Raw genomic sequence first — 21,737 nt, forward strand, 5'->3', positions numbered from 1 at the left:
AAAACAGTTGTCCAATACAATGTCTTCATATATTCACAGATAATAAAAAACCTTACATCATTCACTCTTTGACTGAATCTGTACTTTGGACAGTTGGATCATCATGTTATGGTTTCACCGTGTTTTTGCTGTTCTTGGAAATCCAGCAGTGGTTTCAAAACACATAATGTTTTGAAGTGAAGTCCTCATGCAAACAGATACACATGTTGACTGAATACCATTCAATACAATACAACATCAATTCATATACTGTTGTCAGGGACCAATCAGCAAGGCAGCAGGACACAGGAGTTTGGTTTATTAAAAACAGTCTCAGATGAATAAATAAAAAACATTATAAACCACAAATATTTAATCATTAGGCCTATAAAAGAGGCTAACAGAAAATGATTAATACATAATAAGAAACTAAACAGGTGTTCACTAAACAAACAGCCCTTCCACAGTAACACAAGATAGAATCTTGTCAAATCAGACGTGTTGGTGAAAGCTCCCACCACACAGGGTGACTGTTAGCTGAGTGTGTTTATATGTATGTGATCGGGAAAAAAGAGTACAACAAAGGAGAAAGTATAATAATAAGTGTGTTTGAATGTGAGAGAAGAGTTATAGTGTGTGGGTGTCTACAGGTAACACGTATAATAAAGTAGGTCACACACTTGGGTTTATATCAAGTATTATCTCATGACGGCAGTCCTGGCATGTTTTAATGAGCCCGGCTCCACAGAGACAATACATCTGGATCCTGCACTGGAAACCTTAAAGTGAGTATCCTCAGGATCCTCTTTTTATTTTTGAGGGGGCTTGGATGTGTGTGCTTGGTTTCCACATGTGCTGCTAAGTGCTCATTATTGTTTCGTTGTGCTTTTCTTCCACTACACTAACCAGAGATTTCCTGTCAATCAAACACTGTAGTAGTTACACAGTTGTATATTTCTCCCTGGACTTTCTGTCACTTTAACTGGAGTTATTTTGTGTGCGACTCAACTTGTTTTTTTGTCTTCTCATTCACAGTGACTTGTTATATTTATTGCAGGGAAAACCAGAAGCTATACATGCATAACATGCTTGATTGAAATTATTTTGCACAATAAGGGTTGTTTCTCTTTGGATTTGGGGCAAAAATAAGTCAGTTTAAATACAGATAATTTTTTTATTGACTGCTATACAATTAATATCAAAGTTTGTACTCTACACAAAAACAATAATCAGAGTTTGGGTTTCTCCTTTTAACATAAATCAGTTCTAGATATCAGTTATAGTATGCATGTGTCAACCGTGCATGCAGCCCTTTGCAGCTTCTGCTGCTAGATTATACTATTGAACTTTTAGCTTTCTTATTTGATCTTACTTGTTATTTTTAGATTAGTAACTTCTATTGGCAACTTATTAAGCTGTGCCCTCTCTTTTTGGAAGAGAGAGTTTTTGTTTATTTTCTTTGGCAGTTTACACCAGAAACAGCTGATAATGCTAAAGCCTGCTGTTTTTCTATTTATTTATGTTCTCAATCAATGTTTAATTGAAATAGGTAAAGAACACTATTTCGGAATGTAGTTATTTATTTACCAGCTGAATATCAAGAAGTTTTGATAAAACGTTTAAAATATCTATATTTTTTAGGGTGATCCTGGACTGTTGAGAGTCAGACAACATTTGTGTCTTTTATACACAAACTTACCCCTACCTAAACCAAATAGTTTTCCAACAGTTATCTCGACTTAAGTCATAGTTCCAGATAAAAAACAAGTCATATGAATAGTATGTAGTAGTAACAAGTAGTAGTTTTGCTGCAGTTAAATACCATCATACTATGTGCTATACATTATATTATATACATAAGCCATTAATAACTGTGTAATATATACCGGGCTGCTAAATTCTAAGAACTGTTACAGGATTTGTATTTTGGAAAGTATTTTTTCTTTTACTTTTATTTTTGTTCTATTATATCATAACTTAGTACTTTTTTCTTAACATAGGTAACATTAAGCTGTCTGTGGCTCTTTCCTGCTGCAACGATGCAAATGTCCCCTCTGTGGGACTAATAAAGGTATTCTGATTCTGATGTTTAATGGTGATATGTATTTTCAAAAACAAATTACAGATGCAGGTTGCAGAGCATTTGCGTTTGCCTCATGATGTAAATCTGTTTTTTTAATACTTCCTTTCTACACCGCTGGCCCAAAAATTATCAAACAGTAGTGTTATATAGTGCATATATTATCAGTGCCTTTAACTTTAGCTTAAAGAAACGCACAAATAAATGGCTATGCAGATAAACCTAATTGAGAATAGTTAATGCAACCATTAGTATTTCTTAGGTGCAGTACATTTACATGCATAACACCAAACAGGTTAGATTAAAGACTGACAACATTTAGAACGTTTTGTGTGTTCAAAGCGGGAGTTAATCTGCACAGAACGGAGAGTTATTTCCTCAATTGCTTCATATATTCACTTGGGAGCTATAAGAAAAACACCATCTAAAGCTCAGCATTCATTATTTCCAATTTGCAGAGGATCAAGTCTGTAAAAGGTGTAATTCTAACCAAGGAATCAGTCATTAGGATTTGCATAAAAGCACTCAAACACATGAATAGTTGATGATATTTTTTACCTTTTATTTTCTCCCATCAGTATTTTTGGCAATTTCAGGGATGGCAGACCGAAAAAAGTAGCATTTCATTTCAATGTTTTTTCTTCACTCTGTGTATCTGCCGAGACTACGGTGACCAGATGTCTTGCTCTGTGCTGGACTGCTATAGTGTAACTTGTTCCGCGTCTGATTGACAGTTGCTTTTCTAAAACTTGCCTTTTGTCCAATGGCAGTGTAGAAAACAAGAGCGGGCTATCACCGTTGACTGTGTCAGATGTAAATCATTCAACACATACATGGGTGGGGTCAAGGGCTAGCCAACCTGTCATCATTCTCGTTGCCTACGTTGCCAACTGGCACAAAAAAGCACAAGCTACCGGGAAGCAGTTGTTGCCCGAATATGATAAATGATAATAAAGAAAAGATGTGGCTGCTTCCAAGAGTCCTGAAATGATATGTAAAAACAGTGGAGGGCAATTCCCAGAGAGTTCTTTTGTGACATTTGCCATACAGTAGTTCTTATGTCAATCGCGCATGGAATTGTTAATTTTTAAAGTGGGGTTTGGAGCTACCTGTTATGTGGATTCCCCATTGACTGTTTCAGCCTCCTGTACTGACCTGGATTCCAACCCGTGTTGGAATCCAGGTCAGTACAGGAGGCTCCTGTTTGCCTGCTCTGGAGGCTGCTAGGCATTTCACCGGTTTGTGTTCCGTTGTGAGTTTTTCTCTATTTCCTGCTGTGGATTTATCCTGCCCTGAACTGAGAGGTGTTTCCGCGGGAGATTTTTTGTTGGACATTGCGAACTTCTTGTTATATACACGCATCAAGGTTAATAAAAGTCCTTACAAACTCATACTCTGGTCTAGCGTGCTGCAATTGTGTCCTAACTACCCCTTTTACTACTACATTCAACCCTTTATTCATATGCTAATTGTTTCAATACAAATGTCTAATTTTAAAGGTTATATGGACATCTAAGTGACTCTTAGATGTCCATATATACTCTCACCATTGTGGTAACATAATAATAATAATACATTTATTTTGTTAGCGCTTTTACAGGTGCTCAAAGACGCTTTACAGATATAGTGAAAAGAAAAGAACAACAATTAATATATATAGTTAAAGTCAAATTAAAATCAAGCAATACATGTCCAACATTGTCCCACACAAACCTTCTCTTTGTCCCAAATGTGTCTTGTTGGCACCTGGTCACCCTAGCCACAGGACATGAGTTTATGTCAATAGTTAATGTTGTCTAGTTTAGCAGTGCCCTTACCATAAAAGCAAATTCTCAAAGTAAATACTTGTAATGATGGGAAGAAAAACTTTCAATTATATTATTTTTACTATTTCAATTCACTCTCTTAACATCCCACAACATCTTCAACCCTTCATCCTAATTGCAATTACTGTAGCAAAAAAAACGATTTTATTCCAATGGAAAGACAGAACTAAAATATCAAACCTGGAACAGCTTGCTTTAACCTTGAAAGACAATATAATCCCTTTTAATTAAAACCTGGTCTCCTTTTCTGCTGCACGTTCTGAGCTGATTCCTCTTAACAACAGCATGGCCAAACACTTCCCACAACAATTCAGCAGTTTGAAATAATACAATAGCACAATATACTTGTGTTGTTGTTGTATATACTGTAGAAACTTCAATGTGAGATATGATTAAAACAAATCGGAATTAACTTTATTTCTAAACGCTGGTTACAATTCAGGATTTCCATTTTATAACTAACTGTCTCTACTCTCCACACCAAATGTCCATCTCTAAACAGCTGTGTCTAAACTCTTCCCCCTCTTCCCCTCCCCACTAAACCCTCACCTTCTCTCATCAGAGATGTAGTTGAAGGAACTTTAATAAAACTTTCAACAAACATGACACAGGTGACAAGCTCCTCAAAATAAGACCTCACAGCCTCACCTTCCATTATTGACCTTTCGATCCCATCCCATCTTGTATTCCATCGCCCTCGACCTCACTCATCCCTACGTCTAATTTGCATACATCAGTTGTGTGGTTAACCTCCTAGTGCTGTCTGTCAATTAGTATAAGTAGGATTTACTTCTTTTGAAGACAAAAATCTACTCCCTGCTCTTATGCTGACCTCTCCTCCTCTCTCTTCATCCCTCCCTTGTACTCCTCCTCGTCTATTATCGGTGGGGGACAGTGTGTGAAGCCGGGTGTTTATTTAACTCCAAGCAACCAGGCTGTCATCCGTCTGTTTTCCCTCCCGGGACAACAACTGTTACTGATCACTGCCTGATGGAGGAGAGGAGGAGGAGAGAGACAAACAAGGAAGTAGGGAGAGGAAGAGACTTTCATTTTTCTGAAAGGCAGAATGTGAGTTTAACAGATGAAGATTTGAAGACTGAAAGAAAATACAGAGGGAAAGAAAAACATTAGGATTTGGATAGGAAACATACCAAGATGAAGGAGGAAAGATGAATGGACAAATTATACCCCTTTCCCACCAAACAAGATCCAGTTCTTCGCAGTTTAGGAATAAGTTATTTTTCCATAGCCCAGTTCATTACATTACATTACATTGCATTTATCCAAAGCGACTTACAATAAGTACATTCGACCAAGAAGACACAACCTTGAAGAAAACAGAATCATATAAGTACATCAGGTTTTATAGAGCCAAACATTTCAAGCAGGGTGCGAACTGGAGGGGAGCAGGGGGAGCTATAGCTCCCCTAGTGGTGACATGAGCTCCCCTGGGAACATGGTTTGTGAAATTTGGGGGGAGCTCTCTAAAATACTGATATGATGACCAAATAAATTCCATTTTGGGCATGTTTTTTTTTTCAAAGGTGTAAAATAAGTGAAATAAAATTATATTTAGAGTTTATGATTCATGAAAAAAGTGTCGCCTGCTTGCACCGTGCACGCTGCCTGCAGCTCCACCCACTACCCACTCACTCACAAGCTCGTTTAGTTAGCACTGCATGTTTACCAGGCATTGTTGCTGCTGCTGAAAAAAACAACTTACTTTGGGCAGTTTCTTTAAAAAGACGGCCAAACAACCTGATCAAGAAGACCAACCGAATGTAGCTGGTGGTAGCACATCGTACGTTGTGACTGCTGCTACAACAGAACCGAGAGTGGAGGGAGCTAAGGTCAGTGCTAGTGCTAACTTGACAGCTAACGTTAACTTGGGGGCTGAAGAGACACAAGAAGACGAGCCGTTGTGTAGTGTGTGTGGCGTCGCGTCTCTCCAGGCAGTGAGAGGGTTGTGTTGTAGCTGTATTATTAATATTAATATTGTTCATGGTTGGTGCCGCTGGCTGCTCTTATCGCGTGTGTTCGGCTCTGTGTAGGCTACAGCCGTAATAGGCTATAGCCTATGTGAAACAATGTAGCCTGTTTTTGAGTCATTTTAATTTGATTTAATTAAACAGTCAAACGTTACATTGGTGGTCCGTGGATTATTTATAATCAAGTTGATCGAAGTTTTCGTAGCCCATACATGCTCGGGAAATCTGTTGACATGAACCTGATCCATCGGGACGTTTCATGTAAATGTAGACCTGTGTCACCACCCCGTGTGCAACAGATTTTCTCTTTATAATAGGCCTATGTCTGTGCTGTTGCTATTAATGCACGGATCAGCATTTACCCCCCACCCCACACAAAAAAATCCCGGCTCCCCCGGAGACCGTGGTATAGTTCGCACACTGATTTCAAGTGCTACTCAACTGGCTATAGATAAGCCAGTCCTGTATTAGTATACAAGTGCTCTGTTAGCAGTTCTTTGTTAGTAATTCTATCGCTCGAAGTGGAGTCGAAAGAGATGAGTTTTCAGTCTGCACCGGAAGGTGTGTAAGCTTTCTGCTGTCCTGATGTCAATGGGGAGCTCATTCCACCATTTTGGAGCCAGGATAGCAAACCCACATGTTTTTGCTGATGGGAACTTGGGTCCCCCTCAGTTCATGAGTGGTGCCAGGTCATGACATCACTGTTACACCACAAACGATAGCAATAGTGGACGGGTCGATGCTCGTGCTGCGTCGTGTTTATGAGTAAAAGGTCAAAACAAACAGCATTGCACTATGCCTGGTTAGTGTTGCCTGACTTTATATAAGTGTGTTTTTTATGTGTGTGTTCATCTAGTCCAGTGCTTCTCAAAGTGTGGTCCGCGGACCACTGGTGGTCCGTGAGTGCCCCCTAGTGGTCCGTGAGTATATTGGTAACATTTCACATTTTAAATAAATACATTTCAGTTTTCCGCACTCTCGCGGGAATATCTCCGCAATGGAGCGAGGTTAAGTTGCATGATATAGCCCAGTGCAACACCTTCATTACACATGTTGCCACATGTTTGTACAATTTTCAGGCGATTTGTAATCTGTTCTAGAAAAACGATGTGTTTTTTGATATTTGTGGAGTTAGGTGGTCCGCAAGTGTTTTTTTATTGGTTAAGTGGTCCTTGGAATGAAAAAGTTTGAGAAACACTGGTCTAGTCACTTTGCAATCTGAGCGCTACTGCTTGTAACAACTTAATTCTCTTCCCCGTCGCCATGAACTTTTATTGCTCAGGTTAATCTCGCCCCAGCCTCCGAGGTAAGCCTGAAGTCAAAACATTCATCACGTCCTCCCTCCCTCACTCTCTGGACCCCTTGCAGTCTGCCTACAGAGCAAACAGGTCCACAGACGACGCCATAGCCCTCACCATCCACACTGCCCTCTCATATGTGAGAATGCTGTTCATTGATTACAGTTCAGCCTTCAATACCATTGTGTCCTCCAAGCTGGTCATCAAGCTCAGAGACCTCGGGCTCAACAGCGCCCTCTGTGACTGGATCCTGAACTTCCTGACAGGCAGACCCCAGGCAGTGCGGGTGGGAAACATCACATCCTCCACCCTGATCCTCAACACCGGAGCCCCTGAAGGCTGCGTGCTCAGCCCTCTCCTCTACTCCCTATTCACTCACGACTGCGTGGCCACACACAGCTCCAACACCATCATGAAGTTTGCCGACGACACGATCGTCAAATGCCAGATCACCGACAGCGACGAGACGGCATACAGACCCTAAACCCCCCTAACCCTAACCCTTTTTAACCGTATTTATTTTGTCTTAATTTACATTATTTAATTTCATATTCTGTTCTTGTACATATCCCATATTCTATTGACATATAGACTTTTTGCACAATTTTTTATTTTATTATATATGTTGCATTGTTGCAGGAGCTCAGGTCAGAAGAATTTCATTACCATTTCTACACTTTAACTTTATGCATATGACAATAATATTATTATTTTTTTAAGTATTCAAATCGTGACCAGCTGTTTTTGGGTGTTAGATGCAAACCACCGTTTGCTGCGGTGAATACAGGACGATCTGGTTCACAAATGGGCACTTCCTCCGAGCTGGCCCTGGAACTGCTTCAGTGGGAAAGGGTATAAGAGAGCAGGATAACAGGAATGATAAATAAGATCAAGGCGGAGAAAGACAAAAAGATGCAGACATACTTAAAAATACAGGCAGAAAAGAGAGAAAGGAAAAAGAGAGGATGCAGGGGGGTAAACATATATATGCAATAAGGACTAAAGACTTAAAGAGGAGGATAAATGAGAAAGGTAAACATTATAGAAGGGTAAAGGTACATTTTCTCTTTCCCCATCCCTCCTCCAGATGAAGGGACTGTGGCGGGCTGTCCCCTGTAAGCAGTGAGGAAGCTGATAACCTGCTGCAATCTGTCACTACGCTCATCAACAGCCAATGCTCCGAGACAGAGGGAGGGACAGGGGTGATGGAAACATAGAAAAGGGGAATTAACGAGAAGAGTGAAGGCAAAAGGAAAGAAGGGGGAGTAAAGAGAGAAAGGAAGTAAGGAAGTGTAGGAGGGTCTGGAAAGAAGGTAGTGTTGGAGAAGAGAGAGAGGCAATGTGAGGTAAAAGAAGGTAAGAAGAAGATGGAGTGGAGATGAGGGTTAAAAGAGGAAAATGGACTTGAGAAGGGTTTAGAGTAGGGCAGAGGTGGAAGAAGTACTCTCTTGTACTTAAGTAAAAAAAAGTACATTTTGTACACTGCTTTTGTGTTTTTAAACCAATCAATGTTGTTATAATTAACAAGGATAAACTGATGTTTTTTTGTGGATGAGTACTGCAGATATCACTGTAAAATCATTTGACAGTGAGGGGATTACGGTTTTATTATGAAAACTTTGAGACCGGAAAAACTGTGAGGGTTGACGCTAACTTTACATGGGCACTGGTCGAAAGACGTAGTATATACACGTTCTCCTCGCGAGACCTCAAGTAATCTTCGTAATATCTGTCAAACTATAGATCCTACACATCCACTGGACCTGGATTCTAAAAGTACAATATACACTTTTCGCTAAAAATCTAATCAAAAAGCATTTTAATGGCCAAACTATTCTACAATTAAGGATTTTCCAGAGAGGGTTATTTGTGAATATACGACCCTCCGGAGCATTTGCAATCAACGGGAGCATCAGCCCATATGCCGCAAATTGCTGTTTCTTACACGACCACTAGAGGTGCTAAACTTTCAAATGTGACAAGAGGTCGTAATAAGCTGCTGAACAATCAACCTATTTGGTCGTTTTTTGGAGGAGGACAGGCTGTACAAAATGTGACCTGATGCAGACATCCTGGTATTTTTGGCAAACTGCCTTTGACATACTTGAATTACAACATACTTAATGTTGTTTTTGTAAATAGTATTCTAAAATGACAGACAGAGTATCCTTTCTGATTCCTTGCATGTTTTAACCAGATTATAACAACTTCTGCCCTCCAAAAGGCAATTTAGACTCTTTCCAATTGAACGTAACAAGCTGAAGAATTATTTTTATACATTTTCTTCTTGTTGCAAAACCAAAATCAACGTGCTGCTAGAGTCCTGATTATTGTGCCTCTTTGAAAGTGCTATGTACAACCTGTGTGTTGATTTTTTTTTAACAGAATGGCTTAAGGCTTCTAAATTGAATTTAGTATCTTATTTTTCTCTCTCCTGATTTATGATGATTCACGTGTCTCATTTTCCCATTCATCTATCTCTATATGTTTTGGCCTTTTTTACTTTTTTGTCTTCCTTTTTTCTCAAAATGTGTTCTTTATTCCTCATTTTCATTATCTCTTTACTTACCTTTCTTTCTCTTCTGGCCTTTACCTAAATGCATCTCTTTCCATAACCCCATTCGTTCCTCTCCTAATCTCACTACTGGCCTACTCTTTTTTTGCCATCACTTTTTCTGTCTAGCCTCCTTTCTCTCCTATTGGTCTTCTCATCCATCTCTCTTCCTTCTTTTCCCCCTCACACTTCCAGTCCATTCAGTGCAGTTAAAACCGTGTATGTGTGCGTGTGTGTGTATTCTGGACTGGACTGCCTGTGTTTTCTCTTATCTTTGTGGGCTGCCGCTGACTGCGTGCCATCCTCCCGCTGTGATGGCTTTCAACACTCAGCACTCAACATGCCAGCGGAGAGAGAAATCACAGCTTAGTGTGACACTGCCGCTCCCTATTGGTAATCACAGGTACAGCAGTGTATGAGTCCAGAGTATCAGATGAGGAAGGAATACACTTGACATGAAGATGCAGTGATGTTTCCGTTGCTTACTGGGAAGTTTGTAGTAAGGTTTTAACACTTTTGAATGATTTCAATCCTATTAGACATGTTACATCAATGGATAAGACATTGCAATTTGTTAAGTGTCAATTGTTTTAATGTCTCCATCAATTCTTTGTATTTTACATTAAGTAATATTTAATACTCTTTATTGTCATTTTTGTAATCATTCAGACATTACATATACAAAAACTGAAATAAAAGCACAGAGAGAAAATGTATAAGAATAATACATTATAATCATAACGGCCTGGGGTGTGGCCTCATTACAATGAGAAACATCAGATAGAAGGGAAAGAAAAAAATGTGTTAATAACAAATAAAATAAGTAATATTTACTTTTAATGTATACTGTACATAAGAATGCCCTTTTGTATTTATTTTGAGATGTAGGACAAATTATGATTTACTTTTAATTGGGTCTATTCCATTTTGGAACTTTTCTTCCTGGTTTTGGACATCATCTAGATGGGAAAGAATACAAATACACTGTCATGGTAAATGTAGCTAGGGATGTCATTAAAAAAGTTTCAGGGGACAAATAACAAGCAATAAGATTGCATACTTTTCGTAGGTGTACCCCTCCTAGTAAAGTTAATACATGATGACTCATGGGATTTTGTCCTTTTGCATGTATTATTTTTTTTAATTTGTATTCTGTTTGCTATTTCCTAGCCAGTGCAACATGATTCCAACATGTTATTACTTGTATTGCATATTTGGTAAGTTATTATCTGTCACTGCAGGACAGCAGCTGTTGCCACTAAAGGGGAACAATAACATTTTCTTTCCAGCTTTTGCCCACCAGTTAGGATTATATCTGCACAATATACACTACTCCTACTTTCCCTTTACTTGTGCCTTTTTAGATCTCCTTCATAAGTGTCACCTACTAGGAGTCATTTATCATACTCGTTGTTGAATAATGACTTTAATTAAAGGGGCTATGATTTTAAAATACAACTATAATTATATATTGTATACATATTTAAATGTTTGACAATTGACACTATTTCGTTCATTAATGTTGTGTGATGTTAATAATACAACAGGGTGTAATATAGATGTGTAAGCATATTTAACATGTTGCCACTGGAAGATGATGTTTGTACCAGTTTACTATATTTTATTTATATTACAGTGACAGGTATTAAGTATATGCTGTGATGCAATTTGCAGACCAAAAACAGGAATATGCAAAGAGCAAGAGAGGATTTTATAACCATAATGCATTGGCAGCAAGCTTCTCTGTTTTTAAATATTAAACAGTTTAAACTGAAATGTACATGGAGACAGATGAGAGAACAATGCACAGAGAGAAAGAGATCCACGGTGCAGAGAAGATTAATATGAGTCTTAACTTCTACAACCGTTTCTTCTCAAATTCTCGCTCTGCTTTTATCTTCATCGAAACAACTCCACAAACAACAACAACAACAATGCAGATACAAGGAGAACATGACAGCATCCAGCCGGTGGTGTTGCTTTTTAGCTATGAAAAAGCAAAGAAGAACCAGAATTAAAGATCAAAATCTTGAGCAAGAGATTAAGCTTTTGATGACTTTGGATCTCCCACCTACCTTGCTCCATACTTTGATACCCCAAGCTCCTCTACCTCCTCCCCCTGTTCTCCCTTTTCATTGTTGTGGAGCACTTACACATCACTTCCAACTGGATCAGATATGAGGGGTTATGGGGGGAGAGGGGAGGGGAAGTAGTATCTGTCTTTCAGCAAGTCTTGTTGCCTTTGTGTCATATCAACGTGTTCCTGTCAGCTGTCATCGCTCTCATCTGACACAACAGCACAATGTGTTGTACTACCACACATAATGAGAGTAGGTAAAGCGGAGAAAGAGATTTTATTTGTGTGTGTGCATGTTTGTGCAAGTGTGTACACAGAAAGCGCTCTATTTTTGAGAGTCGAGAGTTATGATGGAAAGTGAAGTTGTATCCTTTCAGTGTGCTGAGGACCTGCCAGTTAACTTTTGGCATTTTTGCACCACACATACGTAGATGTCAGGAAGGTGGGTGAAAGCAGAAGAAAGAAACAGTTCAGGCAATTTAATAAAATGAGTGGGATTATGCTTACAGACAGGCAGGCAAAGGCTACATATTTCAGGTTAAAGAGTTCAGACTAGAGGTTACAGGTTCAGATGGCTGATAAGCAAGGATGGCAAAACATTGACAATTTAGAAACTGCCTGAGAAAAACGGGTTGGTATTTATACTGACAGGGTGATTAGGGGACGAGATACAGGTGAGCAGAAGTCTGTGTGAGTCATGTGACCAAGATTGATGGGAAAGGTCTGAGGGCATCTGGTGGACAGGTGGAGAATGGCAATAAACCTAAATGAAGAAGAAGGGGTCTGGGCAAGTGGTAATTTGGCTGATAATGGGGGCAGAACGGAAAAAATAAGCACAACTGAAGCAGCAATGACAGGTAGATATGTTAGCATCTTTAAATAATGTCCCAGAACATCTGCTCTTTCGTCCGCTTCAAACCAAATAATCTTATTATGATGCAGAAACATTTTGGGATTGCAATGAAGATTTTCTTCTGATCAAGGCCAGGCTAGTGGCGCCGTGAGTCTTACTTAATGCTAATGCTAACATGCGTACAAGAACAATTCCAAATGGTGATGTTAGCACCATCTTAGGGTGTTATCACAGATTGTGTTTTGCATCCCTCTATCAAAACTAAACTGTTATTAGTCAGCTCTTTTGCACATGTCTGAGCATTCCAAAATAGCTCAGAAACTTCTAAAATACACTACTGTCTGACTATGGTTCAGTTCAAGTTTGTGTTGTGGTTCACTGAACCTGTGCACTGTGAAATGTAAGCTCTCCAGGTTGGCTTTTCCCATTGCCATATTATTTGAGCCCTCAAGGCTTGCTTTACAGTTTTTGCTTGGACGCTCCAAAAAGAAGCCATTGTACAACTCCAGATATGGAGAGAAGATCACATTAAGAGGTATCTGTCTACAATGCAAAAATAAATCAATGTTTATTTTCCAATTGTATGTTCATATCAAAGCAAGGGACTTCATGAAAAAGCAGTAGTCTACCGTGCCAAAAAAATAATAAAATAAACTATTTAAAAATAACTTTATTAAAACAAATTACATGCTAAAAAGAATTTCTCTAAAATGTAATACATGTGCCCCTATTACGAATAATGGAACATTTTCTTTGTGAAAGGGCCTGTACCAACCCTCAAAAGGTTACTAAAATACATGTCTGAGCTTAGTAGGAACCAGGACCGTTTCTAGCTTTTTGGGGGCCCTATGCAAGATGCTGTTTGGGGGCCCTGCCCCTGCGAAACGTATAGAGAGGCGAAGTCCCTCCCTTTCCGAGAGCCTCCATGGGACCCCGGAAGTGTAACATTATACATTGAAGTCAATGGAGAGAGAAAGGTTATCTTTTGATCCCGTTTGAATTGTGCCACGAATAACACATATGATGTTTGTCAATTTAAAAGAATATTTTGCAAGTCAAAAAAATAAAAATGTGTCGTAAAACTGTGAAGTTACACATTTTTTTGTGTGAAACCGCTGAGTGAACTACAGGTCTCTTGGTCTCGCACAATACGCGTCACCATCACAAAGACGGCCGTCACGTTAGCAAATTTCACCTGTTTCTTTCAGAATGAGAATAAAAGTATAAAACGAGGTGAACATCACTACAAGTCTGGACACGTTGAGAGCTGTACATACATGAAAGGGGAGTTAGTCGGTTATGTAAGAGCAGCGGGACTGGCTTTACAAGATGTTGGTGAGTAATATGAGTGCAATGTGTAACGTTAATGTCAGCTAGCTAACATTAGCTAACAAGGTACACTAACGTGTTTTGTTTCAGTAACTAGTGTTCTCCTTTAGAACTTCGTGGTCTGTGTGTATGCTGTGGATAACATTAGTGTTCACAAGAACAAGGTACACTCCCGTGTTTTGTTTTAGTTGCTCTTCAGATTGAAGCGGCCAGTTTTATATCGACTATACTGTATGTGTGATCTCCTTTTACCTCTCGTTGTGTCATTTGAGTGTATTTGCTGTGTGTAGATTCAAGGGTTTTGGTTATCTTGTCAATTTGTTTGGTTATCCAGGCACAGCTGTGTGTGACTCCCTCTGGTACACCGGTATGTGTTTTCTTAATGTAGAGAGCATTGATTAATTAATAAACTACACACTGAGTCTAGATCCTGACCAAATCCTTTTTTATTGTTGATCAAATGTTTTTCAAAAATGTATTCATACACATTTAGAAAAATACAATGTAGGCTACAATCACAACCAGTACAACACAAATTACAAAAAATACAGAAAAAACAAACAATAACAACAATCAGACAAGAGGACAAAACTATGGAAAAATAACCCCTCCCACCCCCAGATCCGGACCATCCTTGTATTATTGCTCATTCAATCTATTATAGCATGCTAACAAACATGGTACTTACTTTATTTGTACAGATCTGCATGGGAGACGATGGCGCGATGCAGAGCGCTGTCTGTGATTGTGCACGGGGGATGTACAAATGCCGCCACGCTGCAGCATTGGCAATATGTGCCATGTGGCAGATCAGCTCCACAGATGTTGAGTGCCAGTGGAGGAAGCCTGGCACTTCCAAAGTAGTCCAGCCGGTGTCTCAACTTTACCAACAGTGAGAGGAGACATACAACCCACTGGCCAGAGACATCGCCACTCAGGATGTAGACTGGTTCAGGTCTGCACTGAGGGGCGCACAGTGTGGCATGGCATGGCTTTTGTCACCTGAGCCAGAGCCGCGGCCTCAACATCAGGCCATTGTCACCGTGCCGGAGCTGGTGAAGGGGCATGGGGGTCGGGGGCTTGATTTATTCTTTATGAAAATAGTTGACTGTTGGAGAAATGAATCCAAATGAAACGTTGGACTGAACTACAACTACTCCTTTAAATCTCTACGGACTGTTCTTCAGTGGGATGGCAAGTTCCTATCTTTAAACATTTAATAGTTTTTTCTCAGAACAGATTTGATTTTCTGAAGTTAATTTAACTTAACCATGTAAGGTCATTATTAAAAAGGTACAATCAATTTGTTTAGGGTTGACTAAAATAATGATAAACATTTCATTTGGATAATTTACTGACAGAATAAGAAACTCAATAATGCTCTACTCACCTGTTCCTTTTTATAAAGTGAAACAGTTGAAATGATAGATTTTAGTAAACTTAAAAACAACCTTCTCCAAAAGCTATCAAGGAATATACCGAATACTTATTTTAGAATACTTTATTACATATTATTTGTATATAGTTTGAATGATCCATAATTGACAGAAGCTTGTGTTTACACTGACCTGTTACTCATATATTAATCAGTATTGGGTCCACTCCTATTCATCATTTACCTCCTCCCACTAGGCACAATCCTCCGTCACCATGGCATCCACTTTCACTGCTATGCTGACGACACGCAAGTCTATATCTCAACCAAACCCAACACCGCCCTCCCGCCCACCTCCCTCACCACCTGCCTCCAGGATATCAGGAGCTGGATGAGCAGGAACTTCCTGAAGCTAAATGGTAGTAAAACTGAGGCCCTGCTCATCGGCTCAAAAAACACCCTCTCCAAAATCCTAACCACCCCACCCCCAAGCATCATGATCGACGGCTTCCCTGTATCCTTCACCAGCCAAGTCAAAAGCCTTGGCGTCATCCTGGACAGCACCCTTTCGTTTGCACACCACATAAAAAACATCACCCGGACTGCCTTCTTCCATATCCGCAACATTTCCAGACTCCGCCCATCCCTTTCCCAATCCAGCACCGAAATCCTGGTTAAGGCATTTGTCACATCCCGGATTGACCACTGTAATGCTATCCTCTCTGGCCTACCCACAAAACTACTCAACAGACTCCAAATCATTCAAAACTCGGCTGCCCGGATCATTACCTGTACCAAATCGTCTGACCACATCACCCCCATCCTCATCCAACTTCACTGGCTCCCTGTTCAGCACCGGATTGTCTACAAAAACCTGCTGCTTACATACAAAGCCCTCAACAACCTCACCCCCACCTATCTCTCAAACTTCCTCCAGGAATACACCCCCTCCCGCTCCCTGCGCTCATCCTCAGCCGGACTCCTGACTGTCCCCACCTCCCGCCTTAGCACCATGGGAGCCAGGGCTTTTAGCTGCACCGCGCCCAGGCTCTGGAACTCTCTGCCTCCACACATCAAACAGTCTGACTCCATCACGACATTCAAATCCCACCTCAAAACCCACCTGTTTAAACTGGCCTACTCACTCTAAAACACATTCAACCTGCTATCACAGATCCCCCTCTCACTCTGTCACTCCACACTCTTGTCCTGCCTGTTTTATGCTTTTATGCTGCTGTATTGCCTTGTCGGTTCAATTAAATTGTGTTCCGTTTTTGTTTTAGCTGTTTTAACACTTTTAAATGCACTGTAAGGCGACCTTGGGTGTCCTGAAAGGGGCCTCGAAATAAAATGTCTTTGTAACTTCTTTAAACCACTACCTCACTCATTTCTTTCATTCATCACGGTTCAGTAAACTAAGTGACACATGAACCAGTTTAATCATTATAATAACGAAGGATTGCAACTCTTTGAAACTGTAGGTGGCTCTACAGCCGTTGTGTTTGGGTGTGCTGGTCTCAGGTCAGTCTAAGCCCTCTCTCCGCGGATGCGGCGTGCCAGCTGGATGTCCTTGGGCATAATGGCGACCCTCTTGGTTCATCTTACTGGGGGGCAGCTACATGGATGTCGGTGCAGTCCACAGTCATTGTGCAGTTGAAGGCAGAATGAATGTATTATTGACTCCGAATGAAGCACAACTTCATGTCATACACTACATTGACTTTATTTGTAATTGTGTAAAAAAATATGAGCATAATGATTAGCAAGCAGGACCTGCAGGAACAGAGCATGGTGATGGATGGAGCTGGGAAGAGAGAAGAATAAAGAAAACAGATCAACTTCATTTTCGGATATTAAAAATTCAATTTCAAAACAAGTTGCTGCTCCTACAGTTTTCTAGTGTGTAAAGATGATTTCACATGACCTATGCAAAATATCACACTGAATACATGTGTGTCTCTGGGGGGTGCATTGTGCCACACTCAATACATGTGTGTCTCTGGGGGGTGCATTTTGCCTTTGATGTATATAAATAATATACCATAACCAAATACTATTACGTACAGTGGAAATCAGGTTACCAGAGCAGGTCAGTGTGCATGTTCCTCAGGGTCTCAGCAGTTACAGGTGAGGGAAAGGAAATAAAAGACAAAAAGGTCAGTAACAACACTTTGAATAATTATCTCTTCTAATAATTTTCTCTCAGTAATCACTCAACTACTGTCTTTCCAACAAACAGATTGACTCACCCTTAAGGGTGACACCCTTACTGTCACCCTTACTGTCATCACAATGAAACACGTCCAGAAGAATCTGTCATGCAAAGCTCCCTGCCTGCCTTCGACTCTCCCTGAACTGCTTCCATAGCACCCGGTGGATGGCGCAGTAGGCTACTCTTCAAATGTTTCACGAAATACTTACCATCATGACTACTCTTACTCTTACTTCATGTAATAAAATAATAACTTCATGGTAAGGCTACTAAAAATGACAAGGCTAAGTAATGTAATGCTAACTAACGCGCTCGCTACTCGTCGCTACTAGCTAGGTAGCTAACTTGACTATGTTCCATCATGCACAACATGTGTATTACCTGATATGTCTGATCCAGCGACTCCTGGTCCTTTCATCAGACGGGAATCGATAGAAGAGCAAGTGGTATGATCACTTATGTGATTACAACCTGGCAATCCCTTATTTATTGGAGGGAATAAATCAGTTATGAAATCTTCTTCTTCTTCTTCTTCTTCTTCTTCTTCTTCTTCTTCTTCTTCTTCTTCTTCTTCTTCTTCTTCTTCTTCTTCGCTTTAATTACGAGTCGCAACCACTTGGAGAATTATCGCCTGTGACATCCCTTACGCGACCCAGAATGGGATTTGGGATTTGTAGTCTTTGTAGTCGCGTATTTTTCATAGTCTTATATTTCAACAGTTTTACGACAAAATGTGACTTTTTTGACATGGAACTTATTGTTTAAGATTGACAAACATCATATGTGTAGTTCGTGGCACAATTCAAACGGGATCAAAAGATACGTTTTCTCTCTCCATTGAATTCAATGTAAATGTTTCACTTCCGGGGTCCCATGGGCCGGAAGTAGATGGGCGTGACTTCGCCTCTCTATTCCATTGCCAACCATGGTAATACCATGGTTGACCACAAAATACCATGATGGTCACAGTACCATGGGGAAGAAACCATGGTCAGCCTACCATGGTCACAATGTCATCTCCAGAAACCATGGTCTCAAGAAACCATGGTCGACAATCATTCTAATGAGGCTCATGCAGGCACCGTCACCTGATGAATGTATATAAAATAGTCTTTACATTTTCACCAACTGTTTAATGAGTGTGTGTGCAACTATAGAGTGACAGTGTACTGTAGATGAAATTAAGTGCAATTAACATGATCTATACAAATATTTTAAAATGAAATTAATTTATATTATTTCCAGTCTGGTGGACCATGGTTTATGTCCATGGTACTGGTGGACCATGGTTTATGTGACCATGGTAGACCATGGTTTATATCAGTGCTCTACCATGGTTGACTGTGGTGCCATATCCCAACCATGGTCTACAATGGTTCATTTCGCAGGGGCAGTTTTGACAGTTTTTTAACTACAATGGGGGGGATTCTGAAGCCTTTAAGATGATTTGTGGAGATGCATCAATCTGTTACACTTTAAGAGAAAACAGGCTAATTTCACGAAAACCAAGCATTTAAAAATGACAAAAAATGATATTAAAAAGGTAAACAATAAGGCTCCTCTATGTCAATAAATGCAAGAGATGCAGCATTTTCTCAACAATGTTTAATTTACATTTGTCATCTTCCTCAGACGTCACTCATTGGCTGTCAGCCCAACGATGATTTGGACTTTATTACCCCAAAAACCCAAGCCACCGCTTTTCTATCATTGCAGTTTAGTCGTGTTTATATCCTACATTGGATTTGTAAGCATATAATGCTTCACCGAACAACACAGGAGGGGGCTTGGCTGTCTACAAATAAAGATGGCTCATTTTAATTCTCCCCAAATATATTGAGGCTGAACCTGAATTTTGAATTCTCTGCTCTCATCATAATCTTGGCGATCTTGTTAAAATTGTGAATGCAGAATTAAAAATACTATGTAACTGGTTTGCAGTTAATAAATTATTCATTAATGTGACCAAAACAAATTACATGTTATTCAATACAAAGTCTGAGAGTAGAAATGACTGCATTATACGGATTTGCAATACCGAGATAGAAAAAGTTGGTGCATGTACATTGCTTGTACATGCACCAACTGCTTGTTGACGAAAAACTCAATTGGAAGCACCATATAAATTATGTACAGACTAAACTGTCAAAAACAATAGGTATTTTGTGTCATACTAACAACATTCTTGAAGAAAATATACTCTTTATAACAGTCTTTTTCTCCCTTACCTTTACTACTGCTCCGAAATATGGGGAAACACGTACTCAACGAATCTACAAAGAATAATAACATCCCAAAAAAAAATATTACGAATAGTCTGTGGTGTTGGTAAATATGAACACACAACTCCCATATTTAAAAAAAATAAAATCTATTAAAATGTGTTGAGATAGTACAGCTTAAAACGGTACTGATTATGCACAACATGTTCCATAAGAAAATGCCTAATAACATTCAAAAGCAGTTCCAAACCACAGCGTGAACATATGAATGTAAAAAAAGTCACTTGAAAATAAGTGTTCACAATGTTTATATGCAATTATGCATATATTATTATTATTATTAATTTGCCAAGTACATATGTGTATATTTATATATAGTATTTTAATTTCCAAAAAAAGATAGTTGAAACTGCTATTGACATGTGCAGAAAATGACCCTATATCTAGTTTTCGTATATATATATATCAATCAATCAATGTTTATTTATATAGCCCAATATCACAAATGTTACATTTGTCTCAGTGGTCTTCACAGTGTGTACAGAATATCAGTATGACAATACGACACCCTCTGTCCTTTGACCCTCACATCATACAAGGAAAAACTTCCGGAGAAAACCCACAGTTTAAAGGGGAAAATGGGAGAAACCCAAGCGGCAAACTGTGGGGTAGAGCCGTGAAGCCAATACGGAAGTGTCACACACTGCAGTTCATATATTGGCTGATAGGCGATGGCTGCAGAAAGGAGCAATTTCCATAGACCCCCATGTTAAAATGCCTAACTTTACAGCAGAAAAAAACATGTTTCTACCCCTGGCTCCATACATTTTTATTATCGATATAGTTAGATTCCACCTTCATGATTATGGATCTGAGAGTGAATTGTTTTCTAACGCGATCCTTTTATTTATATTAGGTCTTAAAGTGTGTGCATAAATTAGGGCGTGGTCACATTGAGTGACGGCTCTGTCAAGTGCCTGCCGCTGTTAGCTTCTTGTCTCTCTGCTAGCTGCTCCGTGAAGCTAGCTACAGGGACTCTGCCTGCTCAGCTCATCCAGGAAACACAACTTGTAGCCGGCTGTGGTTGTTTTTGTTCTTCATGCTTATATATCGGACAATTGTGACTCGCTCTGCGGTTAAAACAGACGGTGCATGAATGCGGTAAGTGAAATTCGAGTGCTTTATTTATGTGTTAATGATTTTAATCAGCTACGTAATGAATGGTAAGGCTTGGGGTAGCATGTAAGCTAGTGGTAGCTACATCGGTGCTAACGATTGTAATCGTACCCTCTAAGTTAAAATTATAGACTGTATATATAAAGGTTAAAACGAAATAGACAAGTGTTAAGTGGGATAATACTGTTGAACAAACGGCTTCTGTTTGAGGTTGATAAAATAAGGTTACATCCTTGTAACTTAGAGATATTTTATTATGTAGGTAGAACTGTATGCATCTAAGGTTAATTTAAATTGGCTATGCTCAAGTATGTAGACAAGTTAATGTCGAAGTAGTTATGTGAAATCAACCTCACAATAAGATGTGTGTATATTACAATTATTAATGTCATATTTCAAGATGATTACTTAGATATTACAATATGGTTGGTTGAGCTGGAGTTCATTATCGAGCTTACACGTTAACGTCACAGTCATCTGAAGAACGAACCCAAACCTTGTTGTTTTTATTAATTGCATTACCAAATGGGTATCAAATAAACAGTAAGCATTGGTAACACAACTTCCAAAGTTGCAGTAAAATAAAAAGGACCCTGACTCGGACAATACACAATCCAACATGTCCAACAGAAGAGAATCAGTTATATTGTTTGTACACATGGTACTTTACATATATCTGTTTGTTTAAGGTGTCCAGGTGATGCAGACAGGCTGGACCAGAGAGTGAGAGACAGAACTGGACTCCTCACAGCAGTGAACATCAGCACA

Source organism: Pseudochaenichthys georgianus, chromosome 5 (assembly GCF_902827115.2).
Source record: "Pseudochaenichthys georgianus chromosome 5, fPseGeo1.2, whole genome shotgun sequence".
NCBI lineage: Eukaryota > Metazoa > Chordata > Actinopteri > Perciformes > Channichthyidae > Pseudochaenichthys > Pseudochaenichthys georgianus.